Genomic DNA, 11064 nt, shown 5'->3' with positions numbered 1-11064 from the left:
AAGTGTATGGGTTACGCATTGGGCTCAAGTGTATGGGTTACGCATTGGGCTCAAGGGCCAAGCAGGCAAAGTAGGCCTTTGGTGTGGTGAATTACCTAATTATCAGAATGAACGACTGATTCACGGACATCAGTCAAACTACCTTTGCATACTCAGAGGGCGAAAGATCTTGTGGTTGTGGTGCACCTCTGAATTCAAATGTGGTGTCCAATAAATGATGCAGGAGAAGCCGACATCACCCTGAATTATCTACAAACTCCTACTCCTGATAGGACCATGTGCTCTCACTGCTTGTTCTTCCCTACTGAAGAAGAAAAGGGCACATTTCCCGAGAGAGGAGCAGGTTTATTAGCACTGACATGCTGTTTATTGAGAAATCTGTTGTTTTGCGACAGCAGTATAGTGCAATACATAAAATATATCATAAATTGCAATAATAGCTATATAAATAAGTAGTGCAAGAAGAGAGCAAAGATATTGAGGTAGTGTTCATGGATTCAAGGACCACTCAGAAATCTGATGGCACAGGGAAAGAAGCTTTCCTAAAATATTGAGTGTGTGTTTTCCAGCTCCAGTGCCTCCTCCCTGATTGCAGTAATGAGAAGAGAGCATGTCCTGGGTGACGGGAGTCCTTAATGGTGGAAGCCGCCTCTCTGAGTCATCACATTTTGAAGATGTCTTTGATGGTGGGGTGGCTGGCATCCAGGTTAGATTCAGCTGAATTTACAACCCTCTGCGGCCTTTTCTGATCTCTTGTGTTTGGCTCCTCAATGCCAGATGGTGATGCAACCAGTTAGAATGCTCTCTATGGTACACAAGTAGAAACTTGTTAGAGCTTTCGGTGATGTAACACATTGACTTAAACTCTTAATAAAACATAGCTGCTGGCATGGTCTCTTCATAATTACATCAATATGATGGGCACGGGGTAGGTGTTCAGAGATACAGTTCATGGAAGGTGGGGAATAAGAAGAACTGGAATAATTGACTTGAAGTGTCAAAGGTATGGACAAGGGTTAGAACAATAGATGGGTTGAGGGAGATGGAGAACAGTCAAAAGTAGAAGGTGTTGATGCTGGTGACTGAAAGGAAATGAAGGCGAGAGCTAGATATCAAAAGCAGGATAGTCAATGGATCAATGGCCTTACTCACTAAAGAGTGCCCCGAAGGGAGAATTTCTTTTTGAAAAGCAGAAAATATGGAAATACCCCATGAGGCAGTAACTGTGAAGGGAGAAACAGAGTTAACATTTTAAGTCAAAAACCTTTCATCAGTGACAAATAGGAATGACCATGATAGGTGATGAACATGAGAATTTGGATGACCCAATGGTATTGGTACTGAAGAAGGAGAGTGATAATCAAAAGTGACCAGTCCGGTGGAGTTGTAAGTCGACAGAGATGAATGAGAACAGAAGAGATGGGGAAACATTGTAGGAACTACTAGCTGCAGTGGTTGCTGGGAATGTGAAATTAAAGGGACTGCTGGAAACACAGATTCTGTTTTAATTTCAGATTTCCAGTCTCCAACTTTCTCTTTGCTGTGAGACAATGTCTGTTGTATTTGAGATCCTTGTATTTTGGAGCGATTTAATATCTGCTGAGTTTATCGATCAGCTGAAGCTCCTGTCGGCTTGCTATTGGTTTGACTTTTATTGTAATAGTTGGAGTATATAACTTGTAAAGAAACCTTATGACCCATTTGATTCAAGGCACCAGGAGACAATGAAGAGATCAACATTACAACCAAGACCTGTCTGTTCTAATCTTGATTTTATAAATGTAATCCAAATTCCTGAGTATATTCAGATGCATGGCTTGGCAGTCACTCTTCATTTGGGTGCATTGCTTTCATCCCCGACTTTCCCACTGAGATTTCTTCCCTTCTGTTCTCCCAAAGCTTGTGTACTCAGTCACTCCACTTCCTCAATCATCTGATGCTCTATGTCCTGACCTCCATTTACCTTCTATCCCTTAATTTACTATTGCCCTTCCCTCCCTGTAACTCTTCTTCAATATAAAGTCTCTTACCCATACCCATGGCTAGTTTTTCATATATATTGCACTGTACTGCTGCTGCAGAACAGGTTTAATATGTGCTAGTGATATTAAACGTGATTCTGATTAGGAGTCTTATCAGTCATCTTATTATTTCTTCTCTCTAATGTCATTGACAAGGCTGCTCCTTTGAATCTCATATCAATTACGTTCCATATTCTGCTCTTTCTCATGGATCATTGGTGAGGGGAGAAATCCCATAGTATTACGAACAGCACTTGCAAACTCCCTGGAGCTTGGCCAAACGATTTTGCAACTTCTGAACTTGCAATGATCTTCACCACCTCTAATACCCTAGTGGGCAGTAAAACTGTCATCATTTTCATTCCAGGTCATTGTCCCTGGTATAGTCAAACTATCTGGTGCGCATCAGATGTAGCAGAGCCACATCATGTCTCATCCATCTTCAGTCTACTCTGCCAAAACTGTACAATCCTCCATTATTGTACTAAGTTAAGGTAAACCTTCCCCTCCACCACCAATTTCCTCTGATCTGTTCTACTATCATCACACACAACAACAGAAACATGAATATGTTGGATTTCTCTGTTCCTAAGATTAAAGCCATTTATTTATCTGTAGTTTCTGCTTTGAATACTTGCAATTAACGACTGGGGTCAATGATAGTGATTTTTAACTTAAATGATAAGGTTAGTTTTTAAAGAATCTACTCAGAGCATTTCAAGCAAAAGAAAATTGCTGTAGAACGTCCCACTTCTACATATTAATTATGCTTTGAGAAAACAGTATGCATTAATTATATTGTATTAAGTGTTTTTTTTTAAACACTCTCACCTCAGAGTCAAGGACATTGTGGGTTCCCACTAGATTCCAGTGGTCTGAGCACAAGTCAAGTCTGACATGGTGCTGACAGACACTTACGTTGACGAAGGTGCTGTCTTTCCAAGAGAATGTGAAACCAAGGCTTTATTTGCTCTCTCTAGAGAGGCCATGCAAGATTCAGGTCACCACTTCATAAAGAAAAAGGTAATTATTCTCTTGAGCACAAAAACAAATAACCTGAACAATATTCCACTAAAGTTTGTGGGACTTTGCTCTATGTAAACTGGTTGCTTCATTTACTACATTGTAATAGTAACTATACTTCAAAAGTCCTTTGTTGGCTCTAAGCATTTGAGGACATTGTGAGAACAAGAAAGTAAGTATGCCTTTCTTTTCTGGTAATTAAAAACAAAAGATTTAAAGTCTACAAATTGAAGTATTCAATAACATAAACCTAGGTAACCAAGTAGTTCATTTTTATTAATTATTTGCAAGACAGATGTCGTTGGAAAGGTCAACACTTCATATCCATCCCTGCCTACCCTTGAGAAGCAGACAGATAGCTAAAGGCCTGAAACCTATTTATATTTTACTGACAATTCAGAACAGATGGATTAATGGGTCAGATCTTTGTGGTTTCTAAGACTGACTATCGAAGCAGAGAAGTGTGGAAGATGTAGGACCTCAGGTGCCTGTTCCTTTGAGCCCTCTCTCTCTGTACTGAACTCACCATGAAATCCCGGAATGGTTTCAAATGGCCTTGAATTTAGGTCAATGTACTTGGTCCCTCTGCTTTATTCCAGCCAATGGGGGGGGGCACATTTCTAGACCAGCCCATTCATTTGAATGTGGCGACCAATCTGGATGGAAAAAAATAAATGGATGCAAGATCATTCTAATTGTTGATCTTGTTCATGTTTCTAATTAATTTTCAACAGATGTGTCTTTTAGATAAATGTGTTCTTTAAGTTAAGAAAGTAATCTTTACTTTTTGTTAGGTTATTTACTTCTATTCCAATATTTATGAACTGTCACATGGATTTTTAAGAATAAGACCATTAGGAAGGAGCTGAAAGGTAAAGCCCCTGATCTAATGTGGGGACCTATTTCTCACTCACAAACCATTCCGCCTCGTCAGATGGCTGTAACAACAGGGCCTCAAGTTTATTTGGATCCGTGTGACAGTAAACAGTTTGTGAGGTGATGGAAATATTGTGGGGTTGAAAACTTGAGACTCAGGCTCAGTCACATTTAATTCGCTTGCACCATTCCTGTTGGTGTAGTGATGGTGCTCTGCACTGTTGTTAGGTGGGGAGTTCCAGGGTTTTGACCTGACAGCTATGAAATAGCATGAGAACAGGTCTAACAGAGCGGTGGAAATATTCCAATTAATTGCAATATACTTGCATCCCTTCCAAACGGAAACACAAATGATAGATGATTAACAAAATGTTATCATTACGCATTTCCTTTGAAAACGATATTAACAAGGTGTTTACTTACAATCGGTGTAAACACATCATCTGCTCTACGTCCTGAAAGTTATTTCACAAACAGTATCTGGTTTGCGCTGATCCAGTCTGTTAAACTGCAGAGGTCTTAATCTAATTAGGTGGAATTGGATTGGACCAATTGTTAAGGCTGGTGCTATTCACTCAGTGCAGTTATAGAATTAACAAAATCACAGTGTCAATGCAAGCCAGAAAGATTTCATTAAGATAGCCAAGGGCTTTTGGTATGGATCTTTCGACTTTAATTGCTCCTAGAGTGTGGTGGTAAGTGGCAGTGGGTGTCAAAGTAGTACATGGAATAAGAATGCATTTTATGTGATAACTACCATTTATACATAAAAGTAAACCCAACAGAGTATGACCTGGTCTCCCCAGGTTGTTACTGGGTGATTGCTGCTGCTCTCTGAAATAGGCATTCAACAGCACAGCTGGTCCACTCTCTCCAGTCAATGGCAGAAAGCTTTGTGGCAGATGATATTTGTTATGCGACCCTTGACACTGTCTGCTGTTTCTTCTCATCTATGGCCAAAATCCATGGCGACTCTGTATCAGAATTGCAAATACGATTCTCTTTAGCTGTTATTTTGTTTCATTAACTACAGTTGTCCATTTAATTGAAAGAAAAAAAGGGGGCAAACTTGATTTTCATAAATCTAAGAAATGTTATGGACACCCTAAGCTGCTTATTTCTTTCAAGATCTAACTTGATAGCTCCTGGTAGCATCTCTTTTTTTGCAAAGTAATTCAATGCTTTATTAAAATACTAAAATAATGGAGTAATTAATATTTTTCTCAGCCAGTTCACTGTTTAATTTTATTACAAATATATATTTCTTTTCATTCGTTAACAGTTATTAACAACCATTAAATACCCATTTTTCCATTTGACAACATTCGGCTAATTTCTGAACTGCTTCATAAATAATCACAGATTATGACAGCATTGTAGTGTGAATTGTAAAGGAAAAGTCATTAGGTTTATTTTATTTTGTTGGGGTATAATTTATGGCTCCAATTTCAAAAATAGAAAACAAAATTGTATTTAAGTCAATATTAAAACCTTCTCTGTAGTTCAATAAAAGTATTTGGCATATAAAAAAGAGAAATTTATAATAATATGCTATGACTGCTGAGCCAGTTTTTCTTCCACTATATCTAGGGAATAAACATAACTCTCTGTTGGTATTGTGGATTGATTTATTTGTTCAAGAGTGGACAAACCCAATAGGAAACTAACCAGCAGCCTCTGCAAAGTGCCAATTTGGAAGTGAGGAGACTTGCAAGCACTTACGAAAAAAACCCTAAGTGAAAATAAAATGATTGAAGCAGAACTCACTCCATCCTTATTGTAACACACAGTTGTTGGGAAACGAAGCGTTTAGAATATTATGGATTGGCTTGTGTTACAATGAATGTTTCACAACAGAACACACAATGCAATGTCGAAAGTGAGGAGCCAAGGTCAGACAGCCTTGTAATGGAGCAGCCCCCTTCACTGAAAGCATTCTTCTGCAGCTGTGGTGTTATTAAAGATAATTAAAATTAGACACATTTATGTCTGTTGGGGTATTCACATGCCTGTTGTCAAAAATTGTATTTATATATTCATACAATCACATGCATATTCACTAGCATCTCTACATAAATAAACATTTTTAAAAAAGCCTGAGTTCTAACTTAACAGTTATTTTCTCCTTTTATCCTTTTGAACAATAACCCAGTTACATGTAACATAAAACTCATTGACCAATCTGAGATTTGTTATGAAGGGAAGCAATTTTTAAGTCAAAAGTTTTTTTTATTTTCTCAACGCTAATGGTCTGTAACAGTGTCTTGAAGCAGAGAGTAAAGTTTTTAAAAAAAATGTACAATTCATGAAGTAGAGTGGTTTGGGGTTAAAGCAAGAATTGTTTGGAGCAACGGCTGAGAACAAAATGATTGACCTCTTCCCTATTCATTAGCATCAACGTTGGAAACACTACGACAGAGCAACCCCATGGAAGATACCATGTGGAGCAGAAGGAAGGCACGATGCCCCAGGCATTGTCTTAATGCAGGTCAGTGTAGGAGCAGGGATTATCAAATTTAGGGCAGTTCTTCTGTGGCGAGGTCTTATGGCTACTTTATAATAGATCGATGCTGCCAATTCATCTTATCAGTGATTTTGAACAACCATCCCTCACAGTACAGCAGTGGAGTTTTTTATTGTCTGCTGACAAATGGATCTTGAATGTCAAAGAACAAAAAAGGTATCTACTTGGATCTTTTCCTCGAGGGAATCAATACATTTTCTGTTTAAAGATCAGAATAAGATGCACTTTTGCGAATGAAATAAAACACCACAGCAGTTCACATTTGAACCAGCAATATTCTCTGAAGATTTTACCTCTTATTACGGTTTTCTTAATTCAAAAAAAATCAAAATAACAAAGGTAAGATTAAATTCATTGAGATGCAATGAAAATGCAAAGTCTGCATAAAACATGTCATTTCTTCTGAAAGAGCAAATGTTTATTTCAACAGGTTGGGGGCCTGGACCAAAACTTAAGTTAAAAAGCTGTTGCTAGAAATTAACATATTTTGACACAAGGGAGCCATGGTAAGTGTTTTGTGCAAGTGTGCCCGGCAGCCTGCCAAGAGACTGTGTTGCTATGCGAGAAAATTTCTAGCAATTTGCCTGATCCTTATGCAAAGCAGCGGCAATTTTCAGTATGGTGTGTAAAAAAAAGTACCAGATTCCTTGAAGGGAGAATTTATAGCTGATATTTGGGGAACAGCATGCCTAACGGGGGAGGAAGAAAAGCATTTACTGTTGGTTTAATTGTGAGAGATTTTTCACTTCATGTGCTGTGCCTTTAAAAAGCTAATCATGTGTTAAGAATTGGATTCCTCAATATTGAACTCTTGATGTACAAGTTATACATTTTCATTTAGTGGTATTGGTAGTGATGATTATTGAACAAAATTGAATCAAATGGCATTAAAATGGGCAGCTAACTCTCTCCACTCATTCTTCCAGCTGCAGTACGTTTTTGCTCAGCACTGAAGTATTGCACTGCCCAGGGGTATTAAAGAACCATTGACAGAAAGCAGTCTCCATTTTCATTTTCTCATATATAAAACAAAATGACCTATTGTTTCCCCATAAGAAGTCAAGGGTTGCACTCAGTAATGCAGGGTGAAGGGAACTTTGACTGAATGTTTGTCTTTAAAGTTTTTTTTGATCATACTTTTAATGTTTGAAAAGGTATGCATTATATGCTTTACTGAGCATAAAATATGCGAGTTAGGAGACATAAAATGTAAACAAATGATGATATCCCCAGAATTATTAAATTAATCAAACCCTATGTTTTGCTGCTTTACAAAGAGGACAGTGTGCCATCACCTCTTCTTGACTGGGGTGATTCAGTAGTGCAACCCTATTGTCATTTATTATTCTAACTCCGGCTCAGAGGAAACGAAACAGGTAATAGTTAAGATGATAAATGGAAAAAGATAAATCATGACTTTGGAGTATATTCCAAATCAATGGCACGTTTCAGGGGTGAGATGACATTGATAAACTATTCAAACTTTGCTCTTGTGGTTTACTATATCCTCTCAACCCGTCATTGTTACAACCTTGCAACTAGCACACTGCAAGTGTATGTTGTCCTCCCACACCCCCTCCCCCCTACCTACTGCTTTAATACACAAAAAAAACATATTATTCCAAATCCAAAATCTTCCAAAAAAAAATAACTTGTGAACATTTAACAAAGTACGTGACAATAATCACGGTCTGGAGTCAAATCCATTGCTTCTCGCTAATTGATGAACCAGCTTCCATTCCCAGGAGGAAGTAACGTTATCAAGTTCTGTTATCTGACTGATCGCTGCTCGTCAACCAACATATCCGTTATTGTGATGGCTGTGAACTGAGACACAAATAGCACAGCAAAATATTTTTTTAAAAATGTTGTACAAGATATATTTACCAGCAAATTTAACAGGCCAGTAACGTGACTGAGCTGCTGTTTGTTATTATGTACATGGAGGAAGGGCTAAAGAAATAGACTCCTTTTTGTCTTAATAGTGTGATGTCATCACTAATTAAATCGAAATCTAATTAATCACAAAATGGCTGCTTGCAGCAAGCATTAGGAAACCGCTAGTGAGAGAGAACAAAGATCAGAGATGCATTCAAAATTCCTGTGAATTCTCAATTTTCCATCAGAGTCGGAGAAATTATTTTACTGAGTTTCAATCTTCCTGTCCATGAGTTTCCAGATGCCTGATCCAAGTGTTGATATATTCTGATTTCTTTGTTAATCTCACTGTCAAATTTGCTTCTCAGGAGATAAAACAGAAGACATGATAGCGTTTGATAGCCTTTGTGTGGTATGTGGTAAATTGCACAAAATACTTCTTTCATTATGAATGCAGATCAGAGCACACTTAGAAGCAAGTGTCTGATTTATGTGTTTATTTTTACACACTATTCATAGATTACTGAATCATTTCAAAATACTTGATATTAATAAAAATTATATTTTATTCTCAGAATGTATTCCTCAGTGGGCACTTTCACCAACTTTTACAGAGTTTCTGAATTCTCTCTGAAGGCCTCACAAATCCGATCCATTGACTCTGTATGTTACTGCTGCTGCCACTGTGAAAACAGTGCCTAATTGGATGATGTGGAGACACCTTCGTTAATCTGTTTCTTAAAGCAGAGTTTAGTTGGTTAGGCAAGGCTAGTTACAGTATTTTGACACAGGGAACAGGTCTCATAAACTCCCAATAATTACCGGGTAATAATTAGCTGAGCAAAGGAGGGGGGAAGGGTATCAGATTAAGTTTAAGATGAAAAGTTACTAATGCTGCAATAACTAAATGTTGCTGGTTTTAGTTTAATTCCCAAGAGGACCGCGACAAATACTCTAATTACATTACAGTTAGCTTAAATTGTACTTTCTAAGCCCATTTAGTGAGACATTTCTCTTGGCTTTTAGTGAGTGATGTGTTACAACAATTTGATTTGAATGAATTTCCACATGTTAATCTCACAATGACAAGTCGCCTCACTGAAATTGTGGTTTTGTAATCTCCGTGTTTCGCATATCCTCAACTTCAGACTAAGTGCTTCTTTCATCAAAGGAAATAAACTACATCTCTCTTTTTATAATTGGCTCAGTGTAACTTTGTATTGAATAAAAGCACACGGGAATGCTTCAATTAATTGGGTTAAATTGTACAGTGAAAAACATTGTAATTCAATTTAGTGGAAAAAAATACATCTCTCACTGGCCTTTCACCCTCTTACTGACACAAAGCCACGTTTAGCATTAAATGAACCGCTCATGGAAAATAGTTGCGTAAATTTCCGCTTAATTACCATACTGTTATAGTATAATATATTTCACAGGTCAGTCACATAAAACAACATGGAATGATTGCTATTCACTAAAATTTCAGAGGAGGATCCAAAATATTCATGCTGTGTAATCAAAATTAATTTCAAAAATATGTATTTATATTTGTAACTTTATTGGAAACCACTCATTATTAATAGTTAGCACATGAGATTCCACTATGTTGCTATATGAAATGAACTCAAGGAAAATAAATGGCCTAATACTGAATTTACTACAATGTTAAGCTTTCACTTGTACCGGGAACAGTTATTTCAAAATGAGGCTTCTGAAAAGGAAAATTGGCTTTAATATAATAAAAAAGAAACTACATAATCCTGGTCTTGAAATAGAGTGCAGTTATTTAAAAGAAACTGTGAAGTTAATTTTGCCATAATTTGTTCTCGTGCTATTTTGGGTCATGTTTAATATTCTGACAACAATCCCCCGTGTTTCACTGCTTCCTCAGCACATTTTGCAGGACTTTTATTATATATTATATATATTCATATTAATCATGATTAGCTGTAGGAAGGAAGATGTCTTTTCATGGCAAACAGGTTCTGGCTGACAATACTTCTCATTAGCATTTATCCTCGTTGAGAAGTTTATCGGTTCAGAGTTGCAGGAAGGTACATTAATGCAATCTTTCACAGCCCATGTTGCAGCCAATCAGGGAGTTCCTGCAGGCTGCCCTATTCAAGTCTGTTATGTCTGGATCCTGTCCAGTCAAATGAAAAACGATGTGATAGGTCATGTGAGTTTGCTATGCTAGTTGCAGGTCAGACGCATTCAGCATCTAATTTTGCCCACTGCAAAAACAATCATCAGCTGCTTAGAGGTGGTAGTAACTGGTGACAGCTACCAGCGATGCACATGTTACCATCTCTCAGTGTTAATCAACACATCCATCAGAACAAGCAGACTTAAAACGTGCTGCTCTTAATTTCATGCCAAGCACAGACACTGTTAGATTATCCTCTAAAGAGTGAGGTAACTCATTTTCACCAATTATTTATTTGTTTTGCTATCCAAGTACTTTGATTAGCACTGCCTGCTGATTTCTTTTCCATTTTCATTTTCAGGATGTATTCCTTCAATTTGGCTTTCCCGTGCCTTTTTTTTAAAAAAAGAGATGTTATTCTAAAATATTCCAAAAAAACTGTCAAATTATCCAATGCTGTCAGCCCTGCAATTCTAGAGCTTGTTCCTTCCAGTTCACTGCCTGCTCTTCAGTGTGACATATCCCTTTTATGATTCAGTAGCCACATAAGGATGGACTAAATTCTATTCAGAGAAGATTAATAGTAATAACAA

The 11064-nt window shown here is 37.4% G+C and overlaps 1 long non-coding RNA gene across 2 annotated transcripts; it reads left to right on the top strand.

The window, feature by feature from the left end:
* Window positions 1-3144: 3144 nt before the first annotated feature.
* LOC140738959 (uncharacterized) lies at window positions 3145-9521 on the top strand. 2 transcript variants are annotated; one of them, XR_012101487.1, is made up of 3 exons: window positions 3145-3216; window positions 6313-6408; window positions 6875-9521. It is a non-coding gene; the product is annotated as an uncharacterized lncRNA (long non-coding RNA). The 2 variants fall into 2 exon arrangements; XR_012101486.1 differs by having other exon boundaries at window positions 6313-6783; window positions 8898-9521.
* The last annotated feature ends 1543 nt before the right edge of the window (window positions 9522-11064 follow it).

The sequence above is a fragment of the Hemitrygon akajei genome, chromosome 14 (genome assembly GCF_048418815.1).
Source record: "Hemitrygon akajei chromosome 14, sHemAka1.3, whole genome shotgun sequence".
Taxonomy (NCBI): Eukaryota; Metazoa; Chordata; class Chondrichthyes; order Myliobatiformes; family Dasyatidae; genus Hemitrygon; species Hemitrygon akajei.
Note: the sequence above shows the minus strand (reverse complement) of the source record. Positions and strands in the feature narration are given on the sequence as shown.